Source organism: Tachyglossus aculeatus, chromosome 18 (assembly GCF_015852505.1).
Source record: "Tachyglossus aculeatus isolate mTacAcu1 chromosome 18, mTacAcu1.pri, whole genome shotgun sequence".
Lineage (NCBI taxonomy): Eukaryota > Metazoa > Chordata > Mammalia > Monotremata > Tachyglossidae > Tachyglossus > Tachyglossus aculeatus.
The window spans coordinates 15,130,110-15,150,253 of record NC_052083.1 but is presented as its reverse complement, the minus strand read 5'-3'; the positions used below and the strand labels follow the sequence as shown (position 1 = coordinate 15,150,253).

The window sequence follows — 20,144 nt, the reverse complement described above, 5'->3', positions numbered from 1 at the left end:
ATTCCAGGCCCAGGGGATGACGTGGGCCAGGGGTCGATGGCGGGACAGGCGAGAGCGAGGTACGGTGAGGAGATCAGCGGTGGAGGAGCGGAGGGTGCGGACTGGGCTGTAGAAGGAGAGAAGGGAGACCAATCCGATTGTTTAGTATCTACCCCAGAGCTTTGTACAGTGCCTGGCACATAGTAAGTGATTAACAAATACCACAGTTATTATTATCACTGCTATTACAATGAGTTTACAGCTAATCTGCAAGGGTGCAAAAATATCTGAGAACTGTGAGACCTATTTCACCATACTGTACCTTTAATTGATGAAATTATTCACTTGCAACTAGAAATTTATTTTTCACTAGGACTGGAAGAGATTATGAAAGTCATAGGGCCTACTCAAAATGTTTTAGGAGTTGGGCATAAAGGATTGCAACTAGTTTTGTTCAATTTTTATTTTTAAACTTTTCCCATCAAATAAATGCTTGCTGCATTGGCTGACTGACCGCAGGTCATTTTCACCTTGATAAAAACGACCCCATTTTAGGACTTGTATTTTAGTGTTGGAAGTTTTCCCTTTAATCCTTTATTCTACCCATTTCAACTGGATAAAATGAATCCCTAGACACCCGAAAGGCAAAAGACCAACTGACATCTGCAGAGGAAAGATTGCCACCGAAACGATTACGCCCAAGAAAAAACAAAAAGACCTTTGTAATTGTCGCATATCATGATAATAGATATGACAACCTCACCAGGGTGATTGGGATTGGTAATAAGAACTTTATTGCTGGTTTTGTTGTCATCCCCCTGGCAACAAAACCAGTAATAAAGGTCTTATGCCAATCCCAATATTTCCAATTGGGATATTGGACTATTTCCATCACAAGAGCAGTAATAGATATGCATGTGCAAATATTTGGATTCCCATATGGTAGAGCTGATCTTCAGTGCTTGTAACCACTTAAGTGCCATCCCAGATATGTAACAATACACGGCTCCTTTAAAGGAACTATTGACGAGCTACTGAGTTTTGAAATAAAAACAAAGAGGCTTAGGCCTTTTTGTATGAGTTTACTGCAATTATTTATTGCAATTTATTCAGAGCATAGATGTGTAAAAGCTCCTAGGAGCTCAGAAAGTGGTGATATACAAAACCAACTGCAGTGAATTATAGGATAAACTTCTCCAACATTACGTTCCCAAAGATACAGTAGAAATAGCACTTTGGCAAATACATCTGAACCTCATTGCAATGGACAGGAAAGACTTTGGCTACTATGGACAGATACCAGCCCTGAATGACTTTATCTACTGAAACACGTGCAGAAGCAAGTTTGTCTTTCTTAGTGATATCGACGAGATCATTTTACCCGTCAGACATCCCTACTGAAAAGCAATGGTGGAGCACATTCATGAAATAAGACCGCAGTTTGGCATTTTCCTTATTGAAAGCCATATGTTTCCCTATTTGATGCTAATCTCAAATTCAACATTTCATCATGGAAAATTCTCCCAGGAATTAATGTCCTGCGTTGTATTTATAAAGAGTCAGGTGGATTACAGACCTTCAACTCTAAGAAATCGCTTGTAAAACCAAGACACATATTGCATGTTTCTGTCCACTCGGTCTCAAAGGCTTATGGAGATTGCTTACATGTTTCCAGAATGCTTGTTTTTGTCTATCATTGCAGGAACTCTGTACTTGAAAACAGTACTGTAAAATCTCTAACTAGGGATGACACCATCTGGAAATGCAACACATTTTTACTTACAAATGTTAATCAAGCTGTATGAAAACTATTGGGCAAAAATTCTTGGAAAATGTGGCTCTTCGTAATGCTCTCAGAGCCATTCTAAATGGTGTCCAGGTTTTGGACTAAATACCCTTAACAATGGCTGAAAATATTCCAGCAACAAGGAAGGTCAAGTAGACACGAGTTTAGCAATTAATTAGATGGATTTTTACCTTGTCAAAAGTCACTGAGGAGAAGGAGGCCATCCTTAAAAATGAGTCATAGTTTAGAAGGATAATTTCATATCTGTAAGGAAGACTTTAACAATGAGCTACCTTTACATTTTGACTAATACTGATTTTCAAGTGACATCATTTCAGGTTACTCTTGAGAGCTTTCTTTTTCCAACCTGGGAGATGATGTTCACTTGACTTCTATCGTCATTTGGGATTCCGGGGGCTTATTGTAAATAGAAAAATGAAACAGAATTTCAATCCAAAGCCCCAAAGTGAAGTAACCCAGAGTGGTGATTCTTGCTTTCCCAATTATGCCATCTTTTCCCGGGCTCACTCTCCTTTCTGCGTCACCTATGCACATCAATCTGTGACCTTTGGACATTTGATATTTGCCCCACCCCCAACCCCACAGCACTCATGTACCTATCTTTAAATCTTATATTATAAATTATTTATTCATATTAATGTCTGCTCCCCTCAAGACTCTCCTTTTATGGGCAGGGAGAGTGTCTGCTAATTCAGTTGTATTGTGCTCTCCCAAGCATTTAGTACAGTGCCCTGCACATAGTAAGCACTCAATAGATTGAACTGATTGATTCCAATTTAGCACATTTTATTAGGACAGCCCATGCTCCCCTCCATCCCATCTCCTTACCAGCTGCTGCTGACTTCTCAGGCACAGAGTTTTCATTTTCTATAAATGAATGTGTGGGTCTGTACGAAGTGTATGAAGCGCAATGAGTGAGTGCATGTGTTTGCATGTTGGTGAGGGTGAGTCTCTGTGCATAGCTGGGTGGGTCAGTTGGGTGGGTGTGTCTTTACGTGTGGCTAGATGTGCCTCCGTGTCTGTAAGTGTGACCACTTACGGATGGATAGGTGACTGGGCTTCTGTGTGAGTCACTATGATTGCCCTTACTCTGGTCTCCGTCACCCTGGGTGAGACGTAGAAATCTTGCTAATGTGGCATATATTTTAAGTTTCTCGAGAGCGTGGCTTTTATTTCTATTGTATATCTCCAAGTGCAGGTATAGTTTACATCTCTGCATACAGTTGACAGGAATAAATGCTGTGGATTTTGATTTAGACAGTGAGAGAGGTACAGAGGATTATTAAGTTGAGGCATTTTAATCCGAGATAATAATAATAATTAAGCGTATAATCATTTACATTAGAATGAAGATGATGTTAGCTTTAAGTAATTGCATTTGAATTAAGCTTACTACAGGGCCGTTAAATTTTAGTGAATTGCCAGCACTTATTTGCCGCGTATGATTTTAATTTTTTATCCCCATTCATACCGCATCTAGTGGAACTGCCACTGAAGAGCGTTTTAGTTTTATTCTGAAAGTTAGCAGGCTTCTGCTGCAATCTGTCTCTGAGGTACCTGACTACATTACCACACAGCAGCATGAATTAGGGCCTCACCTAATTCTTTTTTTTCCCCAGCTTCACACTCAGCAGTCAGTCCTAATTGCATTGTTAGGGATTTTGGATTTCGTTGTTCACTTCTTTGCAGATCATTTCAAGTTTGCTCAGAGCTAGTGAGAGGCAGAGAAGCTTCACCCCTCACTCAGACCCACAGCACTTATGTACATAACCTTCATTATTTATTTATTTATTTATTTATTTGAATTAGCGTCTGTCTCCCCCTCTAGACTGTAAACTCCTTCATTCATTTACTCATTCATTCATTCAGTAGTGTATATTGGGTGCTTACTGTGTGCAGAGCACTGCACTAAGTGCTTGGGAAAGTACAACACAACAATAAACAGTGACATTCCCTGCCCACAATGAGCTTACAGTCTAGAGGTGGGGAGACAGACATCAGTACAAATACATTATTGATGATGTTTATTGAGTGCTTACTGTGGGCAAAGCACTGTACTAAATGCTTGAATAAAATTACAAATATGTACATAAGACCTCCTTATAAGCAGGGAATGTGTCTACCAACTCTATTATGTTGTACTCTTCCAGGAGCTTAATGCAGTGCTCTGCACACGATAAACACTCAATTAATATGACTGATCGATTGATTGCCCAGGGTGGAAAGGGTGAATCCAATGAATCAGGCAGGTGTCAGTGAGGAAGCGTGAGAGGGGCTAGTTGTGGTGGAGGTGGAAGAGGGCAAGCATCAGTGACCTGCTACTACTGAGAGAATATGTCAAACACCGATCCCCCTGGATGCACCCTCAATCGAAACAGTGTAGCAGAGGATCCCCGAGGATGTTTGAAACACAGAGTGCTGGACGGCCCATCATCTGACACCCTTCGGAGCTTAAGTTGATTATAGACAGTTAGTCAATTGTATTCATTGAGCTCTTACTGTGGGCAGAGCACTGTACTAAGCTCTTGGGAGAGTACTATATAACAGACACATTCCCTCCTCACAGTGAACTCCTCTAAAAGTTTGTTATTCTAACCCTAAATCCACCTCTCCACAAGGAGATGTTGAGGATGGAGTGGGAAAAGTTAGAGGTGTTAGATGGAACATCTTAGATTTAGGAGGGATGTCCAGGAGGTCATCAATCACTCAATTGTATTGAGCGCTTGCTGTGTGTAGAGCACTGCGCTAAGAGCTTGGAAGAACAATATAACAGTTGGTAGATAGATTACCTGCCCACAAGAAGCTTGTATTCTAGGGGAATATTGGTGGTATTTATGTGCTTACTATGTGGCAAGCATTGTGCTAAGTGCTGGGATAGACACAAAATAATCAGGCCCCACATGGGTCTCACAGAGTAAGCAGGAGTGAGAACAGGTAGTGAAACCCCATTTTGCAAATGAGGGAACTGAGGCCCAGAGACGTTTATGTGATGGTCCAGCCAGGCTAGCTCCTCACACAGGTGAAAAGCATTAATCATCCCCAGAATGCTTCAGATCTGGAAAATCCTCTCCCTTCAGGACTCCTCCCAGAGAGAAAACTGTTTGACATAGACTGTCAATCACTTACCTAAGGATAAGCTGAAGCACAATTACAGAGGAGAAATCAGACAAGAATTTGCTAGCCAGAGTGACCAAAGCAGACCCCAGAGCTAGAAGTCAGACCCTGCAAGCTGCTGAAGGGGAAGAAAGTTTGGAATTGATGTTTGCCTGAAAGGCTGAGTTTCAGCAGGGTGAATGTCTGAAGAAAGATCTGGGGCCATATGGGAGTTACTTAGGAAACTAGGGCAATGTTTCAGGGAGATCAGGACTCGGGTTTAAGTTAGGACAAGTATACAATCCAGTAGAGTTAGTTATTCCCAATTCTAGTTTTATATTCCGTTGTTCAATAAATATAAATCCTCTATATTTTGGGGGTTGTTTTATTATTATTATAATATTTGTTAAGCCAGACACATAGTAGATCAATCATCAATCGTATTTATGGAGTGATTTGTGCTCTATACAAAAAGCTTGGGAGAGTACAACACACAATGTAACAGACATATTCCCTGCCCACAACAGGTTTACAGTCTAGATACAAGCTAATCAGGCTGGACATAGTCCCTGTCCCACATGGGCCTCATAGTCTCAGTCCCCATTTTACAGATTTACATTTTACATTGAGGCACAGAGAAGTGAAGCAACTTGCCCAAGGTTACATAGCAGACAAGTGGCAGAGCCAGGATTAGAATTTACATCCTTCTGAATCCCAGGTCCATGCTCTATCCGCTACACAATTACTTCTCTAAGTCCTATTTAGGCTGTGAACGCCATGTGGGATGTGATGATCTTGTATCTACCCCGGCACTTAGTACAATGTTTGGTACATAGTAATGATGGCGTTTATTAAGCGCTTACTATGTGCAAAGCACTGTTCTAAGCACTGGGGAGGTTACAAGGTGATCAGGCTGTCCCACAGGGGGACTCACAGTCTTAATCCCTATTTGACAGATGAGGTAACTGAGGCACAGAGAAGTTAAGTGACTTGCCCAAAGTCACGTAGCTGACAATTGGTGGAGCCGGGATTTGAACCCCTGACCTCTGACTCCAAAGCCTGTGCTCTTTCCACTGAGCCACGCTGCTTCTCACATAGTAAGCACTTAATAAACACCATCATTACATAGTAAGCACTTAAAGATTTATACCTTTGATCACATGCATTCTGGTACTGTGTCCAACTTGTGCTTAGGACAGGGCTTGACACACAGTAAGCACTTAACAAAAACCCCAAACTTTCAACTAAGCAAAAAGTTCACCCACAAAACCTTTGCTATTCCTTCTACTATACTATGGGGACCGTTTTATGAATGACCTGTTTTCTTCTAATTATTTTCCACCCCTGGGACTGCGAACTTGGGTCTAGTAGCTCTGCTAGCAGCAAGGTGTTTCTGATGACCTTATTCTAAGGAAAAAAAAACAGTAATCGAAAAGTCACTGGTAGATTCAAGTATTCTGTTTTAGGGCAATCCAACCACGAGATGTCAGTGTTGACCCAGGATTATCAATCCACGAATTCTCTGCCAAACTGCCAGAGGGATTTGAAAATAAAAGGCCTGCAGATGAGCTGTATAGGATCATCGACTCAACCCTGACTTTCTTTCTTGATCAGAGATTTAATAAAGCAGATGTGCTTGTTCCAAGAAGCTCCACTTTACTCCATCGGCACTTGTTGAGGCATGGATTATCCAACGCGTGGACTATCCATGTCCCTTACTTTTCCTTTTTCCTCCTGCAGCCTACCTTGCAAGTTTGCTGTTTGCTTTCCACCAGGGATGTGCAGGGGGGAAAAAAAGCAGTTACAGCTCAGACAAGTGCATTTTGCTACTGATTAGCAGCTTTTGTACGGGTTGTTATTTTTACGAAGGTTCAAAATGGTTCGCTCAGGATGAGGGTCTAATTTGACCTGGGCAAGTCACTTGACTTCTCTGTGCCTTAGTTACCTTATCTGTAAAATGGGGATAACAGTGTTTATTGAGCACTTATTGTGTGCAGAGCACTGCACTGAGCACTTGGGAGCATACACCCCTACCAAAAGATTGGGGTAGATATAAGATAACCAGGTCAGACACACTTCCTGTCCCATATGGGACTCGCAGGCCAACAGGTATTGAATCCCCTTTTTACAGATGAAGAAACTGAGGCATAGGGCAGTTAAGGGGTTTGCCCAAGGCCACACAATAGGCAAGTGGCCTAGTAAAGCAGCATGGTCTAGTGGAAAGAGCAAAGCTCTTGGGAGTCAGAGATCCTGGGTTTAGCCCCAGTTCCACCACTGGCCTGGCCTGTTTGACCTTGGACAAGTCACTTAACTGCTCTGTGTCTCAGTCACTTCATCTGTACAATAGGGATTCTATATATTGAGAGTTTACTGGGGAAAGATGGGCTTTGGAAAAACTTGAGAAATAGCATTTTTTAAATCTCTTAAATCTGCCTTTTTTTAATGATATTTGTTAAACATTCAGTATGTACCAGGCACTGTACTCATCCGTCAGTCAGTGGTATCTATTGAGTGCTTACTGTGTGCAGAACTCTGTACTAAGTGCTTGGGAGAGTACAATGTAACAGAGTTGTTAGACACGTTCCGTGCCCACAATAGGCTTACTAAGAGCTGAAGGCTGTAAGCTCGTATCTAGACTGTCAGCTTAGTCATCTTCAGTGGTATTTATTGAGCACTTACTATGTGCAGAGCACTTAGTTGATTCTGGGCAGAGTTGGTTTCTGTTTCCTGGGAGGTTTTTGCATATTCTTCCTGGGTAGAGATAACCAAAGGGAACTCTTGATAATAATAATAATAATAATGATAATAAAATGGTGCTATATGCCAAGCACTATTCTAAGTACTATTCTAAGTGCTGTGCCCTAATTAGATTAGACAGAATCCCTGTCCCACATGAAGCTCACACTCTTAATCCCCATTTTACAGATGAGGGAACTGAGGCCCAGAGAAGTTAAGGGACTTTCATTCATTCATTCATTCATTCATTCATTCAATCGTATTTATTGAGGGCTTACTGTGTGCAGAGCACTGTACTAAGCACTTGGAAAGTACAAGTTGGCAACATATAGAGACGGTCCCTACCCAACAGCGGGCTCACAGTCTAGAAGGGGGAGACAGACAATAAAACAAAACGTATTAACAAAATAAAATAAATATGTGCAAATAAAATAAATAAATAGAGTAATAAATATGTACAAACATATATACATATATACAGGTGGTGTGGGGAGGGGAAGGAGGTAAGGCGGGTGGGATGTGGAGGGGGAAGAGGCGGGGAGGAAGGAGGGGGCTCAGTCTGGAAAGGCCTCCTGGAGGAGGTGAGCTCTCAGTAGGGCTTTGAAGGGAGGATGTGCAGAGGGAGGGCATTCCAGGCCAGGGGGAGGATGTGGGCCGGGGGTTGATGGCGGGACAGGCGAGAACGAGGCAGCGTGAGGAGATTAGCTGCAGAGGAGCAGAGGGTGCGGGCTGGGCTGTAGAAGGAGAGAAAGGAGGTAAGGTAGGAGGGGGCGAGGTGATGGAGAGCCTTGAAGCCGAGGGTGAGGAGTTTTTGCCTGATGCGTAGGTTGATTGGTAGCCACTGGAGATTTTTGAGGAGGGGAGTAACATGCCCAGAGCGTTCCTGGACAAAGACGATCCGGGCAGCGTCATGAAGTATGGATTGAAGTGGGGAGAGATAGGAGGATGGGAGATCGGAGAGGAGGCTGATGCAGTAATCCAGACGGGATAGGATGAGCACTTGAATGAGCAGGGTAGCGGTTTGGATGGAGAGGAAAGGGTGGATATTGGCAATGTTGCAGAGGTGAGACTGGCAGGTTTGGATGTGAGGGTTGAATGAGAGAGCAGAGTCGAGGATGACACCAAGGTTGCGGGCTTATGAGACAGGAAGGATGGTAGTGCCGTCAACAGTAATGGGAAAGTCAGGGAGAGGGCAGGGTTTGGGAGGGAAGACAAGGAGTTCAGTTTTGGACATGTTGAGTTTTAGGTGGCGGGCAGACATCCAGATGGAGATGTCCTGAAGGCAGGAGGAGATGTGAGCCTGGAGGGAGGGAGAGAGAGCAGGGGCAGAGATGTAAATTTGGGTGTCATCGGCGTAGAGATGATAGTTGAAGCCGTGAGAGTGAATGAGTTCTCCAAGGGAGTGAGTGTAGATCGAGAACAGAAGGGGACCAAGAACTGACCCTTGGGAACCCCTATAGTAAGGGGATGGGAGGGGGAGGAGGAGCCCGCAAAAGAGACTGAGAATGAACGGCCGGAGAGATAAGAGGAGAACCAGGAGAGGACGGAGTCTGTGAAGCCAAGGTTGGATAGCGTGTTGAGGAGAAAGGGGTGGTCCACAGTGTCAAAGGCAGCTGAGAGGTCGAGGAGGATTAGGATAGAGTATGAGCCATTGGATTTGGCAAGCAGGAGGTCATTGGTAACCTTTGAGAGGGCAGTTTCCGTGAAATGTAGGGGACGGAAACCAGATTGGACGGGGTCGAGGAGAGAGTTGGCGTTGAGGAATTCGAGGCAGCGCGTGTAGACAACTCATTCAAGGACTTGCCTGAGGTCTCACAGCAGACAAGTAGCGGAGCCAGAATTAAAACCGAACCTAGGTCCTTCTGACTCCCAGGCCCATTCTTTATCCACTATGCCATGCTGCTTTATGATTCCAAAAGCTGGTTTATTCACGTGCCCTAGCCTTGCTTCTCTGCTGTATTTGCTGTGATGCAGGTCTTCCACTTCACGCTGCTTGGAAAACGTGTGAAGCTTAATCTATTCGCTTTCCTTGTTAAGGCTTTATGATAAGGTGAGAGCAGAGAAATAAGGTTCTGGACTTCTGGTTTGTGAAAAGAATCATTTAGCTTCCCTGCAAATTTCTATTTATTGTAAATACTCTGTTGGTCAGTTTTGTCTCCATAGGTTTATGGAATGTGGATTTAGGACTTCTCAGAGGGCTTCCATGGGGCTCCAATGGGAATCCTGGTTAAATGTCTTGACATCCCAATTCTTCCAGTCCTCCTTGAGCAGCGTAGGGATTTTTTTTTAATTTCCACCCAAGATATTTTAACAGTGTTCTCTGAAACTACTGAGCAGGCATAGGTTGTTGCAGTTGGGTTAGGCATCTCCCCTGTCTCACACGGACCTCCCAGCTTCCATCCCCATTTTACAGATGAGGTAACTGAGGCCCAGAGAAGTGAAGTGACTTGCCCAAGGTCACACAACAGAGCACAGCAGAGCTGGGATTAGAACTCATGACCTTCTGACTCCCAAGCCCGTGCTCTATCCACTAGGCCATGCTGCTTCCCAGCATGTATCCACCTCAGCATTTAGTGCAGTGCCTGGCACACAGTAAGCGTTCCACAAATACCATAATTATAAAACACCTCCCCTTTCCCTTCCTTCTGTGGAGTAGGTAAACGCCTCCTCCCCTTCTCTTCTGACAATGGAGTACACCCATTCTGAAGAAGCTGCACTTCAGTGTTGCCATCTTCAATTACTACCCCAGAGTGTGCTGCTACCACTGCTTACAATTACTGATGTGTGGTCCAGAAAGCAAAAGAAAACAAAAAACAAAAATACCCAAACAAATTATGTGGACAATTATGCGAGTGAAAATGGCATTTTTAAAATGGGGATGGAGCACTTTGCTATGAGCAGGCAACATCAGGAAAGTAAGCAAATATTTTTCATATTTTGCTGAATGCTGGGGGTTTCTTTCTCATCCTTCTGAGGCAGCAGGAGTAGAGGGTGGCTAGTGAGTGGAGGAGGAGAGTCCTTTTAGGGTGCTTGAACCCAGCAAAAACCCCAATTTGTGTGAATCTGATCTGGGGCCCCCGAGCTTGGAATGCCACAAGTGGATCCCAGCACACCGTCCGGAGGCGATGGAGGGATTTCACTGCCCCGTTGATGAGTCTCTGACTTCATTCAGCTTTTCCGAGTTACATCTGAAAGTGCCTCTCTTGGGGATTGACATTTAAAAAGGAAAATAAAACTTTTACAAATACTATGTGAAGTCACAATCGTGGGGATTGTGGGTATTTTCACCCAGAAGAAAGTCCTTTATAAGCTTCCATTTTTATTTCCCTTTGGTTTCCAGGGAACATGGTGTTTTCAGGGTGAAACAATCAAGATGATTTTGTTTTTCTGTTCATGGCAGATAAGCTAGGCTGTTATCCCTTCATATTTCATCTTAAAATAAAGTTCAGCTGGAGCTCTTCTCTCTCATTTTTAGGAATTGATCAGAGGAATATGGATGGCAGTGACACTTCCATGATCTCTCCTCATTGCACTTTCCATCACTGAGGCTGGAACCTCACAAAAACAGTTTTCCTGCCAACATAAAAATCCTTGGTCTTTTAGAGGAAAGCGTCTTGTGGGCCAGAGATGTGGTCTAGGCTTCTGTTATGATTTCCCAAGCACATGATACAGTGTATTGCACCTAGTGGGTATTCAGTAAATACCATTATAGGGATCATGTCCACAGACTCTATTATACTCTCCAAAGTACTTTTTTTAATGGTATTTGTTAAGTGCATACTGTGTGCCAGGAGCATAAGTTAATGAGGTTGGACACAGTCCATGTCCCTCATGGGGCTCATAGTCTTAATCCCGTTTTACAGAGGAGGCAACTGAGGCACAGAGAAGTGAACTGACTTGCTCACAGTCACAAAGCAGACAAGTGGCAGAGGCAGGATTAGAACCCAGGACCTTCTGACTCCAGGCCTGTTTTCTATCCACTAGGCCATGCCGCTTCTCAGTACATTCCCACTTGGGCATCTTTCCCATCACTTAGTACAGTGCTCTGCGCACAGTAATCACTTAGTAAAAAAGATTACCAATAGTACTAGAGAGGCAGCATAGCCTAGTGGATAGAGCTTAAAAAAATACTACAGAGATTTGCACGTGGAAAGTGCCTGGTAAACTCCACTGATTGATTGATTATTTAATCACAACCACAGAGCCCTTCAGTCGGTCAGTCATACTTATTGAGCGCTTACTGTGTGCAGAGCACTGTATCAAGCTCTTGGAAGAGTACAGTAGAACAATACCACAGTTTTGCCCTTGCTCCCTTCTTCTCAAAAGCAGGAGAGGTGAACCTTTCCTTACCTTAACTCTTTCCCCCCTCCACTCCCGAGGGACAGGGACCCCGTCTAATTTCCTTCTGGGTGTTCTCTCTCAGCTCAGTGCTCTGCAGACAGTAAGCACTGAATGACTACTATTACCATCCTGCCTCTGTCCTCATTCCCCACTGGCCCCATCGGCTGACCTCCTGCTACCTGTTTACTTAACAGAGAAAGCTCTTCTGATATGCATCATTGCTTTAACTAGACCGCCGAGAAGGCGATTATGACTGACTGCCGGTGAAGTGATCGTAGATGGTGTTTTCTCATCAGCTGGCATTGTTCAGCTGAGGCATTCCCAGCTTCGGAATCTGTCAACCTCAGGGCAGCCTTGCTGATGCTGGCAATTATGAACTTGTTCAGAGTGTTTATGCTATCATCTAATTATAACATCAGTGTTTAGAATTTGCATCGTTTGGCGAAGTCCAGTGTAGCAAAGCCGGAGCATCTACCATGGAAACGCGTGCGTGATAGCCAAGTGGGGGTGGGTGGGGGCTATGATGAATACTAAAATTGTCTTAGTTGAATCAAGTAAGAAGTTGCCAGATAATCGATCAGTGCCATTTATTGAACGCTTACTGTGCAGAGCACCATACAAAGCGCTTGGGAGACTCAGAGGATCTGAGTTCTAATTCCCACTCCATCATTTGCCTGCTGGGTGACCTTCTTAGGCAAGTCACAGTTTCTCTGTGCCTCAGTTCCCTCATCTGCAAAATGGGGTTTCAGTGCCTGTTTTCCCCTCTTACCAATCAACCAATTAATCACATTTAACATTATTATTATCATTAACAATAATACTAATTATGGTATTTGTTAATCACTTACTATTTGCCAGGCACTGTACTAAGCACTGGGGTGGATACAGGCAAATTGGGATGGACACAGTCCCTATCCCACATGAGGCTCTCAGTCTCAATCGCCATTTTACGGATGAGGTAACTGAGACACAAAGAAGTGAAGTGACTTCCCCAAAGTCACACAGCAGAACTTACTGTGTGCAGAGCAGTGTAAGCCCTTGGAAGAGTTCACTATGACAGTGTAACAGACACCTTCTCTGCTTACAGTGACTTTATGGTCTAGAGGGGAAGATAGATAATAGACTCTACTTAGTCCTACTTAGACACCAAGGCCCATGTGGGACCCTATTATCTTGTATCTATCCCAGTGCTTAGTACAGTGTTTGGTGCATAATAACTGCTTAACAAATCCTACAGTTATTATTATTATTTTATTACACTGCAACAGATTTGGTAGACACATTACCTGCCCCCAAGGAGCATTGACAGAATCCATTAATCAGGCGCCCAGCAAAGAAGATCTTGGGAAATTGTTTTTTTCTTTTTTTAAATACAATAAATCCAATTCAACCTGCCAAGGTAGGGGATGCCAAGTTTAATAAACGTATGCCTGTGTGGTCTGTTGCCCTTGTTTGGGAGGGGGAGAGAAGGAGATATGATTTGGGTATTGGGAGAGGGGAGATTTCTCCCCAAACCCATGACCCAGCTCAGGACTACAGCTCTAGGTACAGACGATTCCTATGAGTTATCCCAGGAACGCATTCAGTTTGGCTCATCTGATAGCTCTTTGTAGTGCCATTGGAGTGGAAGATAGCTTGGAGTTCAAACATTGGAGGGTTCTGCAAAGTGGAGACGTGCACAGAATGATGTTTCAGAAAAATGATCCAGGAGGTAGAGTGAATTGTGGACTGGAGATAGAGAGGCTGGAGGAAAGGAAGTCAGCGGAGAGGACGTTACTTATGTCTTTATGACAGTTTCCAGGCAGATGGATAGTTTGGAAAAAAATGCATAAAGTTCATTTTTCCATTGGGCCTCACGTTCGTTTTCGTTTAGTATATTATGTTGGTTTAATGTTTGAAATGTTTTCACATCCGAATATAAAATAACTGGAAGCAAATTATTCAGATGTATTATATAGTTTAAAAATTATCCTGTTTATTTTACCTACTCAGACAGGAAAGGATTCAGAATCGCCAAAAAAAATTTTAAGTGGAGTTGGAATTTGAATTACCCTTTGCTTGAGAAACCACACAAATGGCAATTTTGATGTGCTTAAGTTTAGAAGAGTGTTCTAGGCTTTTTAATTAAGGTCCCACCATTTATCTTGCAAGAGGTGTTTGGGGATCAGTTTGCTCACCGCATTTCCCGGAACTCAAAGTGGGACAAGGAGTGGGGCTTTCCAGGTTCTGAGGCCAGCAATTCAAGATTTCAGGGGAGAAGCAGAGAGGTCTAGTGGAAAGAGAAGCAACATGGTGTAGTGTATTGAGCACAGGCCTGGAAGTCAGAAGGACATAGGTTCTAATCCCAGATCCGACACTTGTCTGCTGTGTGACCTTGGATAAGTCACTTCACTTCTCTGTGCCTCTGTAAAATGGGGTACACTTTACATGTAAAATGACTGACCACGTGGGACAGGAACTGTGTCCAACCTGATTTGCTTGTATCCACCCCAGCACTTAGTACAGTGCCTGGCATATAGTAAGCGTTTAAAGAATACTACAGTTTTTATTATTATTGTTATTAAGAGCCCAAACCTGGGAGTTAGTGGATGTGGGTTCTAGTCCTGGTTTTGCCACTTGCCTGCTGTGTGACTTTGGGCAGGTCAGTTAACTTCTCTGTGCCTCAAGGTCCTCATCTGTTAAATGGGGATTCAGTGCCCATTAGATTCTGAACCCCGTGGGGGACAGGGACTGTGTCCAACCTGATTATCTGATGCTTAGGAAAGTGCTTGGCACATAATAAGTGCTTTGCAAATACTACATTTATTAAGATTAGTAGTGTCACGTAGTAGGCACTTAACAAATGTTAATAGGTATAATACTATATATAATAGTAACAGATGCTAATAATAATAATAATTTTAAAAAGCAGGTAAGAAGGAGAAGCACACAGTCCCTCCACCTGTCCCCAGAGAGCTTAGTCTTTTCTCCTTCTCCGCTCATTTTGTTCTCATGCACAGCCAACCATAAATTCAGAGTATTATACTCACCATAGGAAGTCATCTCCTTAGGGCAAGGGAACAAGGTTTCAGTCACCCTGACCCTCACTGCTGCCTCTGAAGATTGGGTCACGGTTTGGGGGAAGCAAGAACCCCTGAACTGTGCCTGGGAAAAGTATTGCTATGTGTTAATCAGTCAATCAAAGGTATTTATTGAGCACTTACTGTGTGCGGAACACTGTACTAAGCTCTTGGGAGAGTACAATTCAATAGAATTGATAGACCTATTCCCTGCACACCAGGAGCTTACAGTCTAGAGGGGGAGACAAATATTAAATAAATACATTATAGATATAAGTGCTGTGAGGTTGAGGGTGGGATGAATATCAAGTGCTGTAATAATAATAATTATGGTATTTGTTAAACATTTACCTGATTAGCTTGTAGCTACCCAGCACTATACTAAATGCTGGAGTAGTTGTAATACAATCAAGCACACAGTAAGCACTCAATAAATACTATTGATTGATTGCTTGATAAAGGCTCTACATCACATTTAGCCTCCAACCTGAGGACAAAGGTATTTCATCACCATGTTACAGATGAGGAAACTGGGGCACAGAGATCAAGTGACATGTCCATGGCAACATAGCAGCCTAGTCTGGGAGAGTAATGTGTCTGAGCCAATCATATATCTACCACAGTGCTTAATACAGTGCTTGCCACATAGTAAGTGCTAAACAGACACTACAAGTAATTAATTACAATAGAGTAGGTACACAGGACCCCTGCCCTCAAGGAGTTTATGTTCTAGTGGAGGACCTTACAGTCTAGTGGAGTTTGCAATCTTACAGAAAGAAACGACCACTCAAGGGAAGTTACTAAATCAGCATCTGGTTTACTTCTTACCATGTGAAGTTGGGGTTTTACTCCCATTTCATTTTTTTTCTCCTACTACTTAGGGATCTGCCTTTTCACAGTTTCTTTAATTTAAAAAATGTGTCAGTTGCGAAACAAGCTGAATAGGCTAGCACTTCCTGAGCTCTGTTCTCCGTCAACCTAATCGTCCCTGAATGCTGCTGGGAGAGTCAGCAGGGAGCAGTTGGGGCTTACCTGATCCCCTTGGCCACTGACCGGTTCTGGCACTGTTTGGAAGTTGGGTGTGGGCAGGGAATGTGTCTCATATCGTTATATTGTAATCTCCCAAGCGCCACTTGTCTGCTTTGTGACCTTGGGCAAGTCACTGAACTTCTCTGTAAAATGGGGATTAAGACTGTGAGCCCCTCGTGGGACGACCTGATTGCCTTGTATCTATCCCAGTGCTTAGAACAGTGCTTGGCACATAGTAAGCCATCATTATTATAGTGCTCTGCACACAGTAAGCGCTCGATAAGTACGATTGACTGACTGGTTGGCTGCCGCCTGTCCTGGTGGAATTTATCTAGGATGTCTTCATGTGGTTTTTGAATCTCCCATCCATTCTTTCGCCCAGCCTGCAGATACTAAAGTGTTCTTAGACTTAGTAAAAGTGAAGCAGTGTGCCCTAATGGATAGAGCATGGGCCTGGGACTCGAAAGGACCTGGTTTTGATTCTGGCTCTGCCCCTTGTCTGCTGGGTGACCTTGGACTAGCCACTTCACTGCTTTGGGCCTGTAATATAGGGGTTAAGACTGTGAGCCCCTTGTGGGACACACATAGGACATGGACTGTGTCCAACCTGCTTAGCTTGTAGCTACCCCAGGGCTTAGTACAGTGCCTGGAATTTAATAATTTCTTAGCAATACCATTAAAAAAAAGGAGGTGTGATTTGAATAAGACTTTGAAGGAGGGGAGAGTGATGTCTATCAGATGGTCTGAGAGAAAGAGAGGCGTCGTCCAATAGATGTTCACAGGTCTGGATCCCCCAACACCCAGGACTTCCTTTCACTTTCGTGGTTCCAAGAACCCCACTTTGAGAAACAAGCTTTCGGGTTTGGGGTCTGATGTGCTGATGCTGGTCTAGGATGGTAGAGGGCTTGTGGAGTAGGAACAGAAGGACCAGGGAACCAGGGAAAATGGGAGAGAGACACCCTCCTTTCTCATTAACCCAAGGGGGGTTGCTTCTAGGTACACTGCAAATTCTATTCTCCCCACTTTCCCCACCTCAAGGGAGAGGAAGAAAAGACCTCAACAATTAACAATAAATCAAGTCTTTTCCCACATTTATAAACCTTATTTGCTCCAATAATCCACTTGCCATATGGCCAAAACACTTAGACTAGAATAAAAACATTTCTCAAATTCAATTTTATGAGCACAAAAATATCTGGCACTCTGAAAAAATTTAAACATCTTTTATCCCCAAATCTCAAAAAAAATCAAATGAATTAAACTAACACCTGTACATAAAAAAATATCCTGATGTTGAAACAAAGCAATTCCCAGAAATTTGAGCATGGAGAATATTGGAGGAAGTTTTAATACCAAAAAATCAAGGTTTTAAAAGGAAATTCCTTCATTTTATTTACACCATTCCAAGGACACTATTTTAGCAGGCAGCATCGAGTATGAATTTTTTAATGATTGTTTATTCTAGTCAATACTCTCTCAGGATGCAAGGTGTGAGGATCAGCTAAAAAACAGCAGTATTAATAGTAGCATTAATGGCATCTATTAAATACTTAGGGAACTTTGCTAAGTGTGGTAAGTACGAGGTACACAGATTAGACCTGGTCCCAGTCATTCATGGACCCTGTAGCTGTACATGGGGCTGACAGATCACCAATCAATCAATCAGTATTACTTATTGAGTGCTTACTATGTGCAGAGCACTGTACTAAATGTTAGGGAGAGTACAATACAAACAGAATTAACAGATTCATTCCCTGCCCAGAACAGTCTAGAGGACAGCAAGACCTAATGACAAGAAGCCTGGGTTTGCTAGTCAGGAAAATCCCTGCTCTGCCAACGGCCTGTTGTGGCAAGTTCACTTAATCTCTGTGTGCCTCTGTTTCCTCATCCATAAAATGTGAACAAGATCTGATCTCTCTACTTAGATTGTGAGTCCCACGAGGAACAGGAAATGTGTCTGACCTGATTATCGCACATTTACCCCAGCACAATAAATATCAAAATCAACAAGCCGGAATAAGAAAATGAAAGCAAATTGCCAAATAGAGTTGTGAGAGAAGGTAGTCTTTATACCTTCAGCACTAGGCACTTTATGATAAAGGAACCACAGTGGCCTCGGCAACCTGAGGGAGGTCCCGAGCCTCCCTCAGGACAAAGGGTGTCAGCCTTGTTCTAGTCTGATCAGAAGCAACTCGGAGGGTTTCTTGATGCCCTCCAGAGTTTGTGGAGAAAGAAAGGATGGCCTCCTCTCCTAGGCACAGATTTTAGGGCTGCTATTTGTTGGTGTTGGTTCATTCATTCATTCAATCGTATTGATTGAGCGGTTACAGTGTGCAAAGCACTGTACTAAGTGCTTGAGAAAGTACAATACAACAATAAACAGTGACGTTCCCTGCCCACAGTGAGCTCCCTATATTGAGGAGTTGTGCTCAGGGCCAGGTTGGTTCCAAAACTCTGACTGTGTAGACTGGAAGCTCCTTGTGGGGAGGGAATGTGTCTACCAACTCTCCTTGCACACACTAAGCATGTAGTAAATACCTTTGACTGATTGATTAGTGGAGGGGAAGGGGAGTTTGAGTAGCAGAAGCTCCTATTCTTCTTTCTGGCTTGCCACTCGAACTGGCTCTTAGTGGCTTCATGTTTGCACTAAGGCTCCAAGGAAGCAAGAAGTAGTTCAGAGCTGAAGGTGGCAAACACAACCCACAACTGGGGTCTCCCAGAAGGGGGAAAAAAGCCCCTCTGGTCTACTTCCTTTGGCAGCATGCAACCATTTAACTTGGGCAGATTTCTCTAGCTAAAACAAGCTAGTCTTCTCTTTATTCTCTTCTTCCCCTTCTTTTCCTTCTCCTCTTCCTCCTTCTCCTCCTCTTTCTCTTCCTCCTCCTCCTACTCCTTCTCCTCTTCCTCTTTCTCCTCTCCTCTTCCTCCTTCTCTCCTCCTCTTCTCTTCCTCCTCTTCCTTCTCCTTCTCCTCCCTCTCCTCCTCCTTCTTCTCCTTCTTCTCCTCCTCCCCCTCCTTCTCCTCCTGCCACTTCTCTTCATCCCCTTCTCCTCTTCCTCCTCCTCCTCATCATCACCATGAACATCATTAACATCATCACTGTCCACATCACCTTCACCATCCTCATCACATTTATTGAGCTCATACCATATGCAGAGCACAGTACTAGGTGCTTGGAAACATACACTAGAAATAGAAGAAGACACAGTATCTACAGGAACTCGCCATCAGACATGTGAACCCAAATTGCCAAATTTAAGATATGCAAGAGAGTAAGAGCCTAAATGCATATGGTTAAAACAAACTTAAATTAAAGAAACAGCTATTAATTGAATTGTAAATAAATAACATGAATGTTAGGGTAGCTGTTACTTTGATACTGAACCCATCCTAGTGCTCAGCATTTTATGTATGTATTCTTGTACTCTTGCCATTTCCCCAATCTGTAATTTATTTTAATGTCTGTCACTCCCTCTAAACTGTAAATTCTCACCCTCGCACTTGGATTTGCACACTTGGATTTGCACCCTTTATTCACCCTACCCTCAGCCCCACACCACAATACGTTTACTTAGCCACAATTTATCGGAATGTCTGTCTCCTTCTCTATACTCTAAGCTTCTTGTGGGCATGGAACGTGTCTCCCAACTCTGCTATATTGTGCTCTCCCAAGCACTTACTACAGTCCTTGGCACATAGTAAGTGCTTAATAAATATGAATGATTGATCGATTGTTGTGTTCACAGTAAGCACTCAAGAAATACCACTAATTGGTTGACTGAGGTGGAATCAGTAGGTATCAGTGGCATTTGTTGGATTGGAGAATATTGGGTGGAGGAGTTTTTCTCTCTCTCTCTTTCTCTCTCTCTCTCTCTCTCTCTCTGTCTCTATCTATCTATCTCACACTCTTTCCCAATAATCCCCATAGAATAGCATACATTAGCACCGTCCTCAGACCAAAGAGTCAGAATCAGTAGAATGTGCCTTTGTTAGCACTACCAGTGACCATCATTTCACCTCTTGAGAAGCAGCATGGGTTTGTGGACTGAGCACGGTCCTGGGAGTCAGAAGCACCTGGATCCTAATCCCAGCTCTGCCAC

The 20,144-nt window shown here is 43.4% G+C and overlaps 1 pseudogene; it reads left to right on the top strand.

Moving 5' to 3' along the window:
- The first annotated feature begins 229 nt into the window (after positions 1-229).
- On the top strand, positions 230-1,784 carry LOC119940011 (annotated as a pseudogene).
- Positions 1,785-20,144: the final 18,360 nt, after the last annotated feature.